The sequence below is a fragment of the Rutilus rutilus genome (genome assembly GCF_951802725.1).
Source record: "Rutilus rutilus genome assembly, chromosome: 8".
In the NCBI taxonomy this organism is placed as follows: domain Eukaryota; kingdom Metazoa; phylum Chordata; class Actinopteri; order Cypriniformes; family Leuciscidae; genus Rutilus; species Rutilus rutilus.
The window spans coordinates 44,478,003-44,498,107 of NC_140222.1; the positions used below are offsets into that span (position 1 = coordinate 44,478,003).

The following is a 20,105-nucleotide window of genomic DNA, read 5'->3' on the forward strand; positions in this document are numbered from 1 at the left end:
AAAAGTAATTTGTGGCTCACTAGCATTTCATTGTACATGAATGTTACACACCCTGGTTGGCTTTTGAAACGATATAATTTGCGGTTCCCACTGCAACTGCCAACATGGAGGGTGTGCATGCAGGGCACTGAAAATGCTGGACCTGAGACAGCTTGTCAACCTTAAATTTGGCATAGGCCCATTAGAGGAAAGCCCTCTGCATTGTGTCCCCACATATCTTACCACTCTGAGAGCAAAAGTGAACAAAACAAAACAAAACAGTAAGTAACTGTTTCGAAGGTTGGCTTCAGACAGACCGTGGTCATGACGAAGAAAGGGCTCTGTCAAGAAATATGTACTGAAATTTTGGGGATTGTAAGAACAAGTCCTAACAATGAATCAGTTATTTAAAAGGTAATCCTAATAAGATCAGTCCACTCACTCGCCCGAAGAGTTTTGTACGACACTCGAGCATGCTGACAAAAGCTTGTCTCGACATCCCTGGGGCAGTGATTTTTAGATCCTCATACGTGGTGAACAAGTCTACCATGTACAAGGTCTCAAAATTGACAGTGGCTGGCCAGTAACCACTTTCAACCAGATCACTTATGGTCACTGGCAAAGTTTTTCCACAGGAGCAGTTTACTGATGGAAGGAAGAGGTTGTATCTTCCTGAAATTTCAGAGAAAAACAATTATCTCTTGTTCGCAAGAAACAAAAAACACAATATGAAGAAATAAAAAAAAGTTACCATTCATTCCAATTAAAATAACTGGCTTTCCCTTGGAAAAGCATGTTTGCCCAGTGGAGCAGTCGCAGCAGGGAGGAATGATTGGTAACATGCAATCTAAAAAGCAGAATTAGTTTACATACAGTATTAGTGTAAATGAAACAATGAGGGTGTTGTTTCTATCAAACAAAACTTCATCCAGCATGTTTGTTGGAGTAAACTGTTTTCGAATGCGCATGCGTCACGTCTGAACGCGTTGTTGTCTTTGGAGCTCCATCGATTTGATTTATAAATCTTGATTTTATTCTTTAAACTTACAACAAACATTTTCTACTTTACCTCACTGAGAAGCACTACTGCTCAACCCTCATAGTTACAACGCGGACTGTTGAGCAGACGCTTCTCAAGCCTATTAGTGATCCAACGCTGGATACTCCTATAGGTTACGTCCGTGGATCACGGCTGAACGCGTCTTCTCAACACTCACTTACAAACATTTTTCGCCTGTCGTGCGTCTACTCTACACCCGTACCACTAAAAAGACGGATTATATCTAAGACTTCAGTCATAAATTAGTATTAATATTGATAGCATCACTGGTAGCTTCGTTGCTAACTTACTGTCCATCTGTTAAAATGGCGAATATATCAGATGTAAGTAGTCTACCTTTTGGTGCAGGTGAGGACACATTTGAGCTGCACGCACTACAGTCTGAGCTGGAAGCTGTTGAGAAACAGATCCACGACCTTTTATTGAGACAAGCCGAGCTGATAGACCGGCGGTTAGCTCTTGAAACATCACGCGCCGATGCACACAAATCAGAGATTAACGTTACTAACCCGCTGACTCCGACTTCGTCTACTCCGTGCGTTTCTCAACATCGGTCCCGAGCGCCGAGGTCGCGATCAGCCATGGTCTCGTTCACTCCGGCTCCAACACGCCACCACGAAGCCTGGGTGGTTCCGCAGCGGAAGACGCGAGTCAGGTCTAGACCAAGACTCTCTCCGACCCTCCCGGTTTTCGAGTTATCCACACAAAACCGCTTCTCCCCTCTTCGCGAAACAGAACGCCATGCTGTGATCATTGGCGATTCCATCGTTCGGCACGTACGCGCAACGTTAGGTAAAAGTAAGGTGCACAGTCACTGCTTTCCTGGTGCTCGTGTTTCTGAAATCGCTACTCACGTTCCCGAGATTCTGAACGGTGACGAGCGCGTCGGAACTGTTGTCCTGCACGCGGGAGTGAACGACATCAGGATGCGCCAGACGGAGATTCTGAAGAAAGACTTCAGGAATCTGATCGATACGGTACGCAGCACATCGCCTGAAACAACGATCATAGTGTCAGGACCGCTTCCCACGTACCGACTAGGACATGAAAAGTTTAGCAGATTACTCGCGCTAAATGAATGGTTAATGTCATGGTGCAATGAGCAGAAACTGCTCTTTGTAAATAATTGGAATCTGTTTTGGGAGCGTCCTAGGCTTTTCCGTGCCGATGGCTTACACCCAAGCAGATTCGGAGCAGATCTTCTGTCGGATAACATCTCCAAAATGTTAAATACCTTTTGACTAGTAACCAAAAGTCCAAATCATAGTCTCTGCTGCACCAATTTAACTGATATAAATACTAGTGTAGAATATTGCATAGAAACCGTGTCTATTCCTCGTTTAGTGAGATCAAATAATAAATCTACTGCAGGATCTAGGAAAAATCTAATTGTTATTAAAACAGAAAATGTTGCTATTAGTAAAAAAAAACTATTTCTAAAGCTAGGTCTTCTAAACATTAGATCACTCACACCTAAGGCAGTTATTGTAAATGAAACAGTCACAGATAATAGCTTCGATGTACTTTGCCTTACTGAAACCTGGCTTAAACCAAATGATTATTTCGGTCTAAATGAGTCTGCTCCTCCTGGATACTCCTATAAGCATGAGCCCCGTCTGATTGGTCGTGGCGGTGGTGTTGCAACAATCTATAGAGATATTCTCAATGTTACTCAGAAAGCGGGTTATAAGTTTATTTCGTTTGAAGTACTTGTACTAAATGTTACGCTCTTAGATGTTAGAAAAACATCGCTATTATCTCTAGCCTTGGCTACCGTATATAGACCGCCTGGGCCTTACGCTGATTTCCTAAAAGAGTTTGCAGATTTTCTCTCAGACCTATTAGTCAATGTCGATAAAGCATTAATTGTTGGAGATTTTAACATACACGTAGATAATCCAAATGATGCGTTAGGGGCTGCGTTTACAGATTTATTAAACTCCTTTGGGGTCAAGCAAAACGTCACCGGACCAACTCATCGTCTTAATCATACACTCGATTTAATTATATCACATGGAACCGATCCAACCGATATAGATATTATACCGCAAAGTGATGAAGTCACTGACCATTACATGGTAACTTGCATATTACGTACTGCTGTAATATGTCATGCGGCGCCGCGTTATCAACCAGGCAGAACAATCCTTCCATCCACCATAGATAATTTCTCAAATTGCTTATCTGATCTGTCTCAGCTGCTGCCTGAACCCAAACAAACAGATGAACTAGAAGAACTAACTAGCACTATGAGCACTATTCTCTCTAGAACATTGGATGTAGTTGCACCTATTAGATTAAAAAAGGTCAGAAAGAAAATTAAAGCACTGTGGTACAACAATACTACGCATGTTCTAAAGAGAGAAACCCGTATTTTAAAGCGTAAATGGAAACAAACTAATTTAGAGGTCTTTAGAATCGCGTGGAAAGACAGTATGTCACGTTATAAAAAGGCCCTAAAAGCGGCCAGGGCTGAGCACCTCCGCAAACTAATAGAAAACAACCAAAATAATCCAAGGTTTTTATTTAACACCGTGGCTAGACTAACAAATAAACAGACGTCACCCGAACAAAATATCCCGTTACAGTTTAGTAGTAATGATTTTATGAAGTTCTTCACGGAGAAAATAGAAAGCATCAGAACCACAATTGTAAACGGTCAATCTTCAATTGCGCCTTATAATTCAGCCTCAATTATCACCCCGCAAGAACAGTTACAGTGCTTTACAATTAGAGAACAAAGAGAGTTAAATAAACTTATCACTTCATCTAAAACTACAACATGTTTATTAGATCCTATACCAACTAAACTACTGAAAGAAGTGTTACCTGTAGTGGAAGAGCCTCTCCTCAATATTATTAACTCGTCTTTATCTTTAGGTCATGTTCCAAGAACATTTAAACTGGCAGTTATAAAACCTCTCATTAAGAAACCACAATTAGATCATAATAACCTAGCAAATTATAGACCCATTTCAAATCTTCCATTTATGTCAAAAATATTAGAAAAAGTGGTGTCCGCTCAATTGTGTTCTTTCTTGCAAGAAAATGATATCTATGAAAAGTTTCAGTCAGGATTCAGACCGCACCATAGCACTGAAACTGCGCTCGTTAAAATCACAAATGATTTACTTTTAGCTTCTGACCAAGGCTGTATCTCAATACTAGTTTTACTTGATCTTAGTGCTGCGTTCGATACTATAGATCACACAATACTCTTAGATCGACTACAAAATTATACTGGTGTTCAAGGACAAGCATTAAGCTGGTTCAGATCATACTTATCTGACCGCTACCATTTTGTCTATTTAAATGGAGAAAAATCGATCATAACTCCAGTAAACTATGGAGTGCCGCAGGGATCTGTGTTAGGCCCTCTATTATTCTCAGTATATATGATGCCACTTGGAAATATTATAAGGAAACATGGAATTAGTTTCCATTGTTATGCTGATGACACTCAAATATATATTTCATCACGGCCGGATGAAAACGCTAAATTATCCAAATTGACAGAGTGTGTTAAAGATATAAAAGATTGGATGACGCGTAATTTTCTTTTATTAAATCCAGACAAAACAGAGGTACTACTTATCGGTTCAAAAAACCGCCCACAAAACCTCTCGCAATACAACTTTAATATAGTAGGATGTCCTGTTACTTTATCCTCTACAGTAAAAGACCTGGGTGTTATACTCGATTACAACCTGTCTTTCAAAAATCATATTTCATATGTTACAAAAACTGCCTTTTTCCACCTAAGAAACATTGCTAAGCTACGTAATATGCTATCAGTTTCTGATGCAGAAAAGTTAGTTCATGCATTCATGACCTCGAGACTAGATTACTATAATGCTTTATTAGCCGGTTGTCCTGCATCCTCAATTAACAAGCTACAGGCTGATCGATTGCTCCTGTCTGCCTCGCTGCCTGCTGCCTGCTGTGAGTGTGTTTGCTTCGGTGCTGTAAGCTCCGTCTTAGCCTCGTATTTCTTTGTTTTGAACCATCATTTACTACAATTTGTAGTTGTTTATACTAAATACAGCTTACCCAACATCTCAGATTGACATCGCTAGCTTCCGTTACTACTAACACAACACGCTAATTCGCTACTGCTAGCCTGTTAACGCGCCACCCGTGCGCTCAGCTCTTTTATTTATTTATTTTTTCTCTTTCGCGCGCTCGCGCCTTTGAGTTCATAAAAGCTCAGGTAAGTAATAATCAGTCAACAAACACGGTGAGTAATGTCTTGTCCTGTTATTGTCACCTGCACTTCATGTCACATGTTTAGCATAGACTTCTCTGTTGGCAATGTAGGATTTATATGTGATAAATGTAAGGAGACAGTTAGGCTGACAGAGAAGATTTCAGAATTAGAGACACGCATCCAAACTTTAATTGAGGATAGTAAGAGTGCTAGAGCTTTAGATACTATTTTGGATGCGCCTAGCATAGTGAACTCTTTACATGATTCGGTTCCAGCTGAAGTAGAGCCTGTGCAGCCGGGCAAATGGGTGACAGTGAGGGATCGCTCTAGTCGCGGATCAAAAAACCACTCTTCCGTTCCGATTACCACAACAAATCGATTTGCCCCGCTCAGTGAAACACCCACTGAGAATTCTGTTGATTGTGCCCTAGTAATTGGTGATTCGATCACACGGAACGTGAAAATAGAGACACCAGCGAACATAGTCACATGTTTGCCGGGAGCCAGAGCGCCTGACATCAAAGCAAATTTAAAAGTGCTGGCTAATGCTAATCGTAAATTCTCTAAGATCATTATTCATGTCGGCACTAATGATGTTCGACTCCGCCAGTCGGAGATCACCAAAATTAATATTAAAGAGGTGTGTGAACTTGCAAGTACGATGTCAGGCACTGTAATTTGCTCTGGCCCCCTTCCTGTTCGCAGGAGTGATGAGATAGTTAGTAGATTGTGTTCACTGAATCGCTGGCTGTCTGAGTGGTGTCCGTGTAATAATATAGAATTCATAGACAATTGGAAAAGTTTTTGGGGCAAACCTGACCTGTTGAAAAGAGATGGTATTCATCCCTCCTGGGATGGTGCTGCTCTTCTATCTAGTAATATGGCTCATAGTCTTAGAGCTCAAACATGACAAATTGGGCACCAGGTCAGGAAGCAGACAGACTGGCTAAACCAACCGTCTGCTAGCGGCCTCGCGTCACCCAGGTCAGATAAATCCCATCACATAGAGCCTCTTTCACCTAGCTATCATCATATAGAGACTGTGTCTGTTCCCCGATTTTGGAAATCCAAAAAATGTTTAAACCTATCTAAGGTTAAAAATTTAATTGATGTTCAACAAATAAAAAACAGCTATAATACAGATGAGCAAATGCTAAAGCTTGGGTTGCTGAATATTCGATCGCTTACTTCAAAAGCACTCATTGTTAATGATATGATTTCAGATAATAACCTAGATGTGCTGTGTTTGACAGAAACCTGGCTAAAACCAAACGATTACATTACTTTAAATGAGTCCACCCCGCAAGATTACTGTTATAAACATGAACCTCGTCTGAAACGCAAAGGGGGTGGTGTTGCTGTAATTTATAGTAATATTTTCAAAACCACTAAGAAATCAAGTTTCGAATATAATTCTTTTGAAGTGTTAGTGCTTAATGTAAAAATATATAGTAAAAATGATAAATCACGTTTGAGATTTGTGCTGGCTACTGTATACAGGCCACCAGGGCACCATACAGACTTTATCAAAGAATTTGCGGACTTTCTATCAGAGTTAGTATTGGCTGCAGATAAAGTACTAATTGTTGGTGATTTTAATATACACATCGATAATGAAAAAGATGCATTGGGTTTGGCATTTAAAGACATTGTAAACTCAATTGGAGTTAGACAACACGTGTCAGGACCTACTCATCGTCGTAATCATACTCTAGATCTAATATTATCACATGGAATAGATGTTGATGCCATTGAAATTCTGCAGCAGAGCGATGACATCTCAGATCATTATCTAGTCTCGTGTAAATTACATTTAGCCAAGGCTGCAAAGCCGACTCCGTGTTACAAATATGTTAGACCTATCACTTCTGCTACTAAAGATTGCTTTATTAATAATCTTCCTGATCAGTTTCATCATTTTAGCATCCCGGATAGCTTAGAAAAACTTGATATTGCAACAGAAACTTTTAACTCTCTCTTTTCCAGCACTTTAGACACAGTTGCTCCTTTGCGCTTAAAGAAGATTAAAGAAAATAATCCAACGCCGTGGTACAACGAGCACACTCGGGCCCTTAAGAGAGCAGCCAGAAAAATGGAGCGCAACTGGAAGAAAACAAAATTAGAGGTATTTCGCATTTCATGGAAAGAGAGCTCGATTGCTTACAGAGAGGCTTTAAAAGCTGCTAGATCTGCTTATTTTTCAAACCTATTAGAAGAAAATAAACATAATCCTAGGTATTTATTTGAAACAGTGGCTAAACTAACGAAAAAGAAAGCTTCAAACACAGAAGGTTCCAAGCAGCACAGCAGTAATGACTTTATGAACTTCTTCACTTATAAGATTGATAATATCAGGGATAAAATTATAACTATGCAACCGTCTACTACAGTATCGCATCAGGCAGTGCATTGTAGTCTCCCTGAGGAAAAATTTGATTCATTCATTGCTATAGGAGAGGAAGAATTTACTAAACTCGTTAAATCATCTAAATCTACAACATGTATGTTAGACCCTATACCGACTTAGCTACTGAAAGAGATGCTTCCAGAGGTCATAGATCCTCTTCTTAATATCATTAATTCATCTTTGTCTCTAGGATACGTACCAAAAAACTTTAAGATGGCTATGATTAAACCGCTTGTTAAAAAAATGCAACTTGATCCTTCAGAATTAGTCAATTACAGGCCGATCTCGAATCTACCTTTTCTGTCAAAGATACTAGAAAAGGCAGTATCTTCACAACTATGTTCCTTTCTAGAAAGAAATGATATCTGCGAGGATTTTCAGTCTGGATTTAGACCATACCATAGTACTGAGACTGCTCTCGTTAGAGTAACAAATTATTTGCTCTTATCATCCGATCGTGGTTGTGTCTCTCTATTAGTGTTACTCGATCTTAGTGCTGCGTTTGACACCATTGACCACAACATTCTTTTAAATAGACTAGAAAACTATGTTGGCATTAGTGGAATTGCACTAGCATGGTTTAAATCATACTTATCTGACCGTTATCAGTTTGTAGCAGTAAATGAAGAGATGTCTTATCAATCACAAGTTCAGTCAGGCGTACCACAGGGCTCAGTACTAGGACCGCTGCTGTTCACTCTGTACATGCTGCCATTAGGAGATATCATTAGGAAACATGGAATTAGCTTCCACTGTTATGCCGACGATACTCAGCTCTATATTTCTTCAAAACCTAACGAAACTTACCAATTCACTAAATTAACAGAATGCATAGCTGATTTAAAAAATTGGATGACTTTTTTTGGATGACACAAAAAAACGTCCTCACGTAATAACCTAGAATACTGTCTAACACTCGATGGCTGCTCTGTTAAGTCTTCGTCGTCGGTTAGGAACCTGGGTGTGCTCTTTGATACTAATCTTTCATTTGAAAGTCACGTGTCTAGTATCTGTAAAACCGCATTTTTCCATCTTAAAAATATATCTAAATTACGTCATATGCTCTCATTGACAAATGCGGAACAATTAGTCCATGCGTTCATGACCTCAAGGCTAGATTATTGTAATGCTCTACTGGGTGGTTGCCCTGCACGCTTAATAAACAAACTACAGCTAGTTCAAAACGCAGCAGCTCGAGTTCTTACCAGAACCAGGAAGTATGAGCATATTAGCCCGGTTCTGTCAAAACTGCACTGGCTCCCTATTAAACATCGCATCAATTTTAAAATATTGCTGATTACTTACAAAGCACTAAATGGTTTAGCTCCGCAGTACTTGAGCGAGCTCTTAACGCATTATACTCCTTCACGTCTATTGCGATTCCGGCCAGTTGATAATACCTAGAATATCAAAATCAACTGCTGGCGGTAGATCCTTTTCCTATTTAGCACCAAAACTTTGGAACAGCCTTCCTACCATTGTCCGGGAAGCAGACACACTCTGTCAGTTCAAATCTAGATTAAAGACACATCTCTTTGACATAGCGTTCACATAATACATTATAGACTTCTATAATTCAATATTAGGCTGCATAGATTAGGTCAGCTGGAACCGGGAACACTTCCCATAAATCCTGATGTACTTGTTACATCATGAGAAGAATGGCATCTACGCTAATTTTAGTGTCTTTGTTTATCCCAAGGTTTTCCCGCAGCCTGCCGGATCCAGGCCATTTCCAGATCTGATGAAGGACCTTCGCCTGGACCCGGTGTCAACGCAGTGCTGAAGTGCCAACTAGTCTCTCCCTATGGAGGATCCCTTTCCCATTCTACAGATAACGCGTCGTCGGGAAAACTCAATTTGCGTATCTACCCCGAATTGATAAAATAAAATAAAATTCTGAATCAAAACTATAAGGAAACACCAGTAATTTGTTTAGGTTTGGTTTGTAGGGAATTCCAAACCTGCACACATATATTCAAACGCACATAACTATAGAACCCGTTCTTAATGCGCATCTGAACGCCATCAGCGTTTCTCACAGGTTCGCGTTTAAAGTCTGTGTAGAGAGAATGGTGTCGTCTTGGCGGCCCTAATTTAAAAACAAATGATCGTTGCGACGGAAGCGAATCAATCAAAACTAACTTTAGCTGGAAAATAACTTTATTAAAGAACCGCTATAAAGCCAAACAATCTTACGTTAAATTATACATTTATCTCTGTAAAGCTGCTTTGAGACAATCTACATTGTTAAAAGCGCTATATAAATGAAAATGACTTGACTTGACAGTTAGTCCAGAATGCCGCCGCTAGAGTTCTTACTAGATCAAGAAAATATGATCATATAACACCGATTTTATCATCACTGCATTGGTTACCTATAAAGTTCCGTATTAATTACAAGGTATTGCTACTTACTTATAAAGCCCTAAACGGCTTAGCTCCAGTCTATTTAACGGATCTTCTATCGCCCTATAATCCATCGCGCTCTTTAAGATCACTTAATTCAAGGCTTTTGGTCATACCTAGGATATCCAGAACCACTAAAGGAGGGAGAGCATTTTCACATTTAGCTCCAAAACTCTGGAATAGCCTTCCTGATAGTGTTCGTTGCTCAGACTCGCTCTCCCAGTTTAAAACTAGATTAAAGTCGCATCTCTTCAGCCAGGCATTCATATAATATTTTTAATCTTACAGTTCAAATTACAATCCGGCCTCTAGTTAATAAACGCCAGAGGAGAACTGGCCCCCGACTGAGCCTGGGTTCTCCCAAGGTTTTTTTTTTTCTCCATTGGGTCACCTGATGGAGTTTTAGGACACCATTAGGTCACTTGATGGAGTTTTTCGGTTCCTTGCCACTGTTGCCTTTGGCTTGCTCAGTTGGGTATATTCTGGGGATATCTAATTTGATTTTATCAATAAATTCCACTAGAAACAAACATTGTTGTATTATTTAAATTTAATACTGTGAAGCTGCTTTGATACAATCTGTATTGTGAAAAGCGCTATACAAATATACTTGACTTGACTTGACTTAAACCAGGGTTCATGTAAAATGTAAAACAGCCTATTTAACCTGAGACTTAAAAACTACCTTTTTCATAATAGGAGAACTTCCCTCCCTCATCCTGCTGAACAAAAGTGGATGGCGGCAGGTGTCTGAAGAACCCCTCCACCATGGATGCTCTGTTATGAAGCACCAGGGCCTCATGTGTGGAAAGGTCACAGGCTGTGCAGTAGAGTGATCGCGGTAAACAGTCCCTACACATCACTACTGCAGCCTTGTGTCCACAATGATGGCAAACCCCCTCCTTGGGCTTCTCAGATGACAACATATTGTTCACCATGAAGGGCCTCATTACTGTCCAATTCTCCAGAGTGGAAGTTTGCCTGTTCCTCCAATGTGAGGGGAGAGGTTGTTCAGCACCACTTCCCAAGAGGTCTCGGACATCTTGAATGAGGGAGTCTGAAAATGAAATAGAAGGCGGCAATGGTAAATCTGGGCAATTACCACATAACAAATGAGGAAACAAGTATTAAGTGAAAAAAAACAAAATTTTCTATGGTCACACTGTCTTCAGTTGTGCTGGTAGACGGAGAACAGGAGGGTGTAACGCTTGCTGAAGAAACTGTAAAAATATGAATATCCATTTAGAACTTGCTCAATGAATAATGAATGATGAAAAAACAAACAAAAAAACAACAACCAGTAACGTTAGCTGAATTTTGCTTTCGTCTCTCCCCAGCTCTACATCTTTTTGGCAGAGGTTGACCATCTTTGTCTTCATCAAGCCAGACACACAGCTTTGTGGATTGTTTTGACCCTCCTTCAGTGTGTCCATGCTGATCCACCTAAATAAACAATTGAGCCACAGAATAAACCTCCACCCACTAAGGTTATCGCCACCTACAAACATATCATTATAAAACGTACTCGGTTACTAACGTAACCTCGGTTCTCTCTAGAGAGAGGAACGAGTACTGCGTAGAATACGCTAGGGGAAAATCCTTTTCCACGAGAATACTGAAGCCAAAAAATTATCCTTAATTTTGTATTAATGTAAAACGCGTTGCGGCAGCATACAGACGAGGCAGCTCGCGCGCCTATTGGCTGGTCTGCTGGCAACTGCTTAAGCCTATTGAGCGAGACCTAGAGTGACGTCAGACCCAATGAGGGCGCTTCGCGCCCTCTTGCGTCACATCCCGCCGAAACGGGCGTGGCTTAGGTCTATAAATACCGCTCGCAGGCCTTATATCTCTGGTTTTTCATAGTCGAAGCAACCAGAGCGCGTGCATGCACGGCAGGATACGCAGTACTCGTTCCTCTCTCTAGAGAGAACCGAGGTTACGTTAGTAACCGAGTACGTTCTCTTACGAGAGATTCTCTCGTACTGCGTAGAATACGCTAGGGGAACCTACTGTAAAACGCCGTGCGTGCTGGGATCTGATACTATAGACTCAAGGGCGACAGCCCGGAGTTCATACAGTACACAATCACCCAGGGGACTCACAGGGAATCCTGGAAGAGGAGGGGTTTAGCCACTATCTTCCTTTATGGCAGCATAGAGCAAGGACTGCAATACTCAAATAGCTGCATAACTGACAGCGTCAGTTTATGAGATTTGGCCATACTAGACCGACAGTAGTCTGGCCTGTAGTGCGGGAACCTCTAGGTTGTAAAACCTTATAAATGTAGACGGAGAGGCCCAGCCTGCCGCCATACAAATATCTTGCAAGGCAATCCCACTTGACCAGGCCCACGATGAAGCCATGCTTCTCGTGGAGTGCGCTTTGACACCCAGCGGGCACTGCATGCCCTTGGTTATGCAAGCTAGCGCTATTGCGTCCACTACCCATCTGGATAGGGTCTGTTTCGAAGCGGCTAGTCCCTTAGAACGCCCGCTGAACGAAACAAAGAGCTGCTCCGTCTGTCAGAAAACAGACGAGCGAGACACATAAGCTCTTAACGCCCTGACTGGGCAAAGGGAGCTTTCGTCCATATTTCCTTCAGTGACCGGCAGAGCAGACAGGGAGATGACCTGTGCTCTGAACGGTGTATTGAGGGATTTAGGAACATAACCGTGCTTAGGTTTGAGTATAACTCTAGAGTCATTCGGCCCAAATTCCATGCACGTCTGTTAGTCCCCTATGCGCTTCACTGAAGCGAGAGCCAGAAGAAACGCCGTCTTGAAAGACAGGTGTTTAAGATCAATCTTCTGCAAGGGCTCGAATGGATGACCTTTCATGGCTTCCAGTACCGTAGAAAGGTCCCATATAGGGACTGTGGGAGGTCTGGGAGGATTCAGTCTCTTAGCTCCTCTAAGGAAGCGAATGACTAAATCGTTCCTTCCAATAGACTGGCCAAGCGTGGTCGAAGAGAACACTGCTATGGCCGCTACATAGACTTTGAGCGTGGAAGGGGACCTGCCCTTATCCAACAGCTCCTGTAGGAAGGAGAGAACCTCCGTCACACCGCAATGCAGGGGTGACACACCACGAGCTGTGCACCAGCTAGAGAACACTGACCATTTTGAGGCATAGAGACGTCGCATAGACGGAGCTCTGGCCTGTGTGATAGTGTTTAACACTCCCTGTGGGAGGTCAGCGGGTACCCGTTGATGGCCCACACATGGAGGGACCACAGTTCTTGGGTGAGGATGCCAGATCGAGCCGTTGGCTTGAGAGAGGAGATCCCTCCTCAGAGGCACTGGCCACGGGGCGGTGCTCGCTAACTGCATCACAATTGGGAACCAAGGTTGGCTCATCCAAAGTGGGGCTACAAGCAGCACTGAGCATCCTTCTTCCCTGACCCGTTCTACCACCTGAGTCAGGAGGGAGACGGAGGGAAAAGCGTAGAGAGGACGGCGAGGCCACTCGTGGGTCAGCGCGTCCTTGCTCTTCGAGAAAAATTCTGGACAGTGAGCGTTTTCTTGAGACGCGAACAGGTCTACTTCCACTCTGCCGAATTTCTTCCACAGCAGCTGGACTGTCTGTGGGTGCAAAGACCATTCCCCTGTCGGAACCTGGTTCCTGGACAGTCTGTCTGGTCCTATATTTAGGAGCCCTGGCACGTGCGCCGCTCTCAGCGAGAGCAGGTTGCTGCGGGCCCATATCAGGAGGCGCTTGGTTAGCCTGTACAGAGTCAGGGACCTGAGGCCGCCCTGGCGATTTATGTAGGACACCACTGAGACGTTGTCTGAACGTATTAGCACGTGGTGTCCCTTTATGAGGGGACAAAAGCGCGTGAGCGCTTTGCTCACTGCCAACATTTCGAGGCAGTTGATATGTAAGAGCTTCTCCTGCTTTGACCATTGGCCAAAAAGCGGTCTGCCCTCGAGCAGTGCTCCCCATCCCGAGGTGGATGCGTCCGTGGACACCACCATCACTCTCGAGGAAGTCCCCAGGCTTACACCTGATTGGTACCAGTCTTTTGCCTCCCAAGGTTTCAAAGCTGCAATGCACGCTTGATTGACCTTGAAGCGAAGCCGACCGGAGGCCCACGCTGTGCGTGGTACTCTCTTTCTGAGCCAGAACTGCAGTGGGCGCATGTGCAGAAGGCCCAACTGGAGAACTGAAGATGCTGAGGCCATCAGACCTAGCATCCTTTGAAATGTTTTGAGAGGGACTATCGCGCCGCAGCGGAACGAGCCGGCTGCGCGCCGAATGTCCAGTGTGCGCTGAGATGACAGGCGTGCTGTCATTAGCAGCGAGTTCAGCTCTATTCCCAGAAAAGATATAATCTGACTGGGGAATAGCGAGCTCTTTTCCCAGTTCACTGCGAGACCGAGATTCTCGAGGTGATCGAGTAAAATGGTCCTGTGCTCTACAAGCTCCGAGTGAGATTGGGCTAGAATCAGCCAGTCGTCCAGATAGTTCAGCACTCGCATACCCCGTAGTCTGAGGGGTGCGAGCGCTGCGTCCATGCACTTCGTAAATGTACGGGGTGCCAGGGACAAGCCGAAAGGCAGGACTGTGTACTGATATGCCTGGCCCTCAAAGGCGAATCTCAAAATTGCCTGTGACGTGACGCTATCTGTATTTGAAAATACGCATCCTTCTTGGGCACCAGGAAGTCTCTGCTGTAAAGCCCCCCTTCGCTTTGAGCTTGAGATAGGGGTTCTATAGCCCCTTTGCTCAACAGTTTCAGAATCTCGGCTCGAAGTAGTTGAGCTACTTTCGATTCTACCGTGGTCTCGACGCGCGCCATGAAGCGGCGAGGGCGCCGGCGAAACTGCAGCGAATAGCCTTCTTTTATGATGTTCAGCACCCATCTCGAAACCCCGGGAAGCTTTTCCCACGCAAGTGCGCGAGTAGCTAGGGGCTGGATGCGAAGCACGCTCTGATCGGCTCGCGATACAGCGGCTTTTGTGTGCTGTGACATAAGCGTCGCGCTCATGACATCTGAGGCAGGGGGCGCGCTGATAACAGCGGGCAGAATGCCCGCGCTCGACTCCTCTGCAGTGTCTAACTGAGAGGGGGAGGGCTGGGCTAGTTTCATGTCTGTGTGTGGGCGTGGGCGCAGAGCAGCGGGCACATACACCACTTTTACAGCATTGCTCGCGTGAGCAGAGCGTATGCATACTGGTCCTGTATTTACAGAGACCATGAGACATGTGGGAAGTAGCGTTTGTGGGCACTGGGTAGTGGGCACGTTTGCTACGTTTAAAGCGCAATCGATCTGAGTCGATTTTATGTCCGCGAGCCCTGTGTGAAGGGCTGTGCTTGTGTGTAGGAATGGGCACTGAGTAGTGGGCATTTTTTCTACACATGAAAACACCATCGGCCGTGGCCGGGACACCAGAAAATACACTCTTTAAGGGATTTATCTGGGTAGCCGTAAAAATGGCTTTTTTGTGCAGGCAAGCGGGCAATGGAACCGGCTTGTTGGCTGCTAAATACGCTGGACCAGTCACATTTCTTGGAACTGGACGAGCGGCAAGGTTTGGGTGCAGGCGAGGGGGTTGTACAACGCACTCGTTGGCTGCAAAATACACATCTGCAGTCGCCTCTTCAGGGAACTGACAGAGCGAGCATTGACGGCATAATTTTATTTGCCGGTAGACCCGGGATCGAACACGGGTCTCTCGTGCGGAAATCTGTGAATCTGCCACTGGCCCACAGGGGAAGACACACAGGATTTCAGTCAGCGCGAGTATTATCAGAGACCGTCAACATGCTGGCGTTTGTTTGCAGGCGTGCGTGTAACAACAGGCTCGCTCACTGCAATAAAGACATTTCCAGTCGCCTGAATTTCAGAGGGGAATGAGAAATGTGTGAGAAATTGAGATCGACCCGGCCGCAGCGGGACTAGAACACTCTTTTCTCCTTTCGCCAGTGACGCACGGGAACCATAGAAACGGTGTCTGGGTGCAGGCGAGCGGGTTGTACAACGCGCTCGTCGGCTGCAAAATGCACGTCTGCAGTCGCCTTCCAGGGAACTGACAGAACAAAGCATTGGCGGCATAATTTATCTGCCGTTAGACCGGGATTCGAACACCGGTCTCCTGTGTGAAAAAACCTAGGATTCCGCCACTGAGCCACAGGGGGGAAACACAAAGGCTTTCAGATGCACGAGCATATAAAGAGCGTCAACATGTTTTCTTCGGCGTTTGCTTGCAGGCGTGCGTGTATTAAAAAACAGGCACGTTTGCTGCAGTATAGACATTTCCAGTCGCCTGATCAGGGAACTGAGACATGTGTGAGAAATGAGGTCAGTCCGGTCTCGACGGGACTGTAAACACTTTTCTCCGCCGCGAAGCGCCCTCATTGGGTCTGACGTCACTCTAGGTCTCGCTCGATAGGCTTAAGCAGTTGCCAGCAGACCAGCCAATAGGTGCGCGAGCTGCCTCGCCTATGTCTGTATGCTGCCGCAACGCGTTTTACATTAATACAAAATTAAGGATAATTTTTTGGCTTCAGTATTCTCGTGGAAAAGGATTTTCCCCTAGCGTATTCTACGCAGTACGAGAGAATCTCTCGTAAGAGAACCAATGTTATAGGCTAATAAATATTATATTGTAAAAATTCAGTCTAACGGTTGTGGTCCTGTACTGTACTGACAGATCTAGAAAACCCTTTCTACGTAAAAAAAAAAAAAAGAAAAAAAAAGAAAAGAAAGTGAAACGTTTTGACAGAATATTTAATTAAACTCTCACTGGCTCTAATGTGTGAACTCAGCTCAGCACTATAGCTTGCATTTGAATAAAGACAAGACATTGAACCAGGTACTGTATAGTTGCACTTTGTTTGGAGTGTTTTCAGTTTTGCACCTTGATACTTCTTCCCTGCTATAGACCTTCATACTGTTCTGACTTGGTGTGCTATATCTTTTCAGACTGGTTTGAGTTATGGTTTTCTTAAAAATTAATATTAAAAATCATAAAAATCCCATAGACTTTCATTGACCAAAAGTCCATGTCTGTTTGAACTATGTTTAATGTAAACTGCTAGAAGTCATTGATACTCAATTAAGCTTTAAGCTATCTATGTTCTTTCTAACTAATAACTAATCTATCTATCTATCTATCTATCTATCTATCTTCAAACCTTTTCTATCTATCTATCTATCTATCTATCTATCTATCTATCTATCTATCTATCTATCTATCTTCAAACCTTTTCTATCTATCTATCTATCTATCTATCTATCTATCTATCTATCTATCTATCTATCTATCTATCTATCTTTCTATCTATCTTTTTAACTAACTAATCTATCTTTCTTTTTAACTAAATAATCCATCTTTCTTTCTTTTTAACGAACTAATATATCTTTTTCTTTCATTCTAACTAATCTATCTTTCTTTCTAAGTAATCTGTCTTTCTTTCATTCTAACTAATCTATCTATCTTTCTTTCTAACTAATCTATCTTTCTATCTAATCTTTCATTCTAACTAATCCATCTTTCTTTCTTTCTTTCTTTCTAACTAATCAATCTTTTTTCTTTCTCTCTCACTAATCTATCTTTCTTTCTAACTAATTAGTCTTTCTTTCTTTCTTTCTTTCTTTCTTTCTTTCTTTCTTTCTTTCTTTTTCTAACTAATCTTTCTTCTTTCTAATCTTTCTAACTTATCTTTCTATCTAATCTTTCTAACTAATCTTTCTTTCCTTTCTAACAAATCTTTCTTTTTTCTTTCTTTCTTCCTAGCCAATCTTCTTTCTTTCTAGCTAATCTTTTTTTCTTTTTCTTTCTTTCTTTCCAGCTAATCTTTTTTCTTTTTCTTTCTTTCTAACTAATCTTTCTTTTCTTTCTTGCTTACTTTTCTTTCTTTCTTTCTAGCTAATCTTTTTTTCTTTTTCTTTCTTTCTAACTAATCTTTCTTTTCTTTCTTGCTTACTTTTCTTTCTTTCTTTCTAACTAATCTTTCTTTTTTCTTTCTTTCTTACTTTTCTTTCTTTCTAACTAATCTTTCTTTTTTCTTCTTTCGTTCTAACTAATCTTTCTTTTTTCTTTTTTACTTTTCTTTCTTTCTTACTTTTCTTACTTTCTTACTAATCTTTCTTTTCTCTTTCTTTCTTACTAATCTTTCTTTCTTTCTTTCTTTCTTTCTTTCTTTCTTTCTTTCTTTCTTTCTAACTAATCTTTCTTTCTATCTTTCTATCTTTCTTTCTAACTAATCTGTCTTTCTTTCTTTCTTTCTTTCTTTGTTTCTTTCTAGCTAATCTTTCTTTCTTTTTTCTGTCATTCTTTCTTTCTACCTAATCTTTTTCTTTCTTTCTTTCTTTCTTTCTTTCTTTCTAACTTATCTTTCTATCTAATCTTTCTAACTAATCTTTCTTTCCTTTCTAACAAATCTTTCTTTTTTCTTTCTTTCTAACAAATCTTTCTTTCTTTTTTCTCTTTCTTTCTAGCAATCTTTCTTCTTTCTTTCTAGCTAATCTTTCTTTTTTCTTTTTCTTTCTTTCTAACTAATCTTTCTTTTCTTTCTTGCTTACTTTTCTTTCTTTCTTTCTAACTAATCTTTCTTTTTTCTTCCTTTCTTCCTTTTCTTTCTTTCTAACTAATCTTTCTTTTTTCTTCCTTTCTTCTTTCATTCTAACTAATCTTTCTTTCTTTTTTCTTTCTTACTTTTCTTTCTTTCTTACTAATCTTGCTTTTTTCTTTCTTTCTAACTAATCTTTCTTTCTTTCTTTCTTTCTTTCTTTCTTTCTTTCTTTCTTTCTTTCTTTCTTTCTTTCTTTCTTTCTACCTAATCTTTCTTTCTTTCTTTCTACCTAATCTTTCTTTCTTTTTCTTTCATTCTTTCTTTCTACCTAATCTTTTTCTTTCTTTCTACCTAATTTTCTTTCTTTCTTTCTTTCTTTCTTTCTTTCTTTCTACCTAATCTTTCTTTCTTTCTACCTAATCTTTCTTTATTTTTTCTTTCATTCTTTCTTTCTACCTAATCTTTTTCTTTCTTTCTACCTAATTTTCTTTCTTTCTTTCTTTCTTTCTTTCTTTCTTTCTTTCTTTCTTTCTACCTAATCTTTCTTTATTTTTTCTTTCATTCTTTCTTTCTACCTAATCTTTCTTTCTTTCTTTCTTTCTTTCTTTCTTTCTTTATTTCTTTCTTTCTTTCTTTCTACCTAATCTTTTTCTTTCTTTCTTTCTACCTAATCTTTCTTTCTTTCTTTCTTTCTACCTAATCTTTCTTTATTTTTTCTTTCATTCTTTCTTTCTTTCTTTCTTTATACCTAATCTTTCTTTCTTTCTAACTAATCTTTCTTTATTTTTTCTTTCTTTCTAACTTTTCTTTCTTTCTAACTATTCTTTCTTTCTAACTAATTTATAAATCAAAATTTAAACTACTTTAAACTTCAAACTACTTCAAACTTCTAACTACTTTAAACTTCTAACTACTTTTAACTTCTTCAAACTCTCTGGTCCGGCTTTCTCAAGCCAACTTAAAGTTTGTCTCAACAAACTTTTTTTTTCTAGTTTACCTTGCAATCATCCAGGAACGCATCAACCAGGAATATGGCATCTTCTGGGTCAAGGTGATTCATTTGTTCAGCTTGGTCAAGTTATTTTTCCATGCTTCCTTTTCCTCCTTGTTTACCTTTTCCTGCTTCTTTCCTGCTTCCTTTTCCTGCTTCTAGCTGACTCCCCTCCTCCCCTGAGGTAACAACAACTATATTGAAGGGGTTTTATATACAGCAGTCAACAGACGACCTTATACAAAATAATAAATCCTTTTATTAGTTTGTGGATTTCTTTGAGCTAGAAAGAGCTACTGAACATAAATAAAATGTGCACAAGGGTATTGAAAAAATACCCTTAGAAAGAGCTACTGTAGAAAGAGCTACTGAACATAAATAAAATGTGCAAAAGGGTATTGAATTTTTTTTTTAACAAAATGTACATAAAATAAATTATAAAATAATTTGTATTTTGCTCTCTCTCTTGAGTCCCTGCTGGTATCAGCAGCAGCACTTGTAAAGTGTACTTGCAGAGCTTGGTAGTTCTCCCATA

At 41.1% G+C, this 20,105-nt stretch overlaps 1 long non-coding RNA gene across 1 annotated transcript; it reads right to left on the reverse strand.

The window, feature by feature from the left end:
• Positions 1-719: 719 nt before the first annotated feature.
• On the reverse strand, positions 720-19,714 carry LOC311295443. The gene is made up of 3 exons (XR_014628336.1): positions 19,577-19,714; positions 10,748-11,505; positions 720-826 (listed from the first exon to the last, which is right to left on the reverse strand). It is a non-coding gene; the product is annotated as an uncharacterized lncRNA (long non-coding RNA).
• Positions 19,715-20,105: the final 391 nt, after the last annotated feature.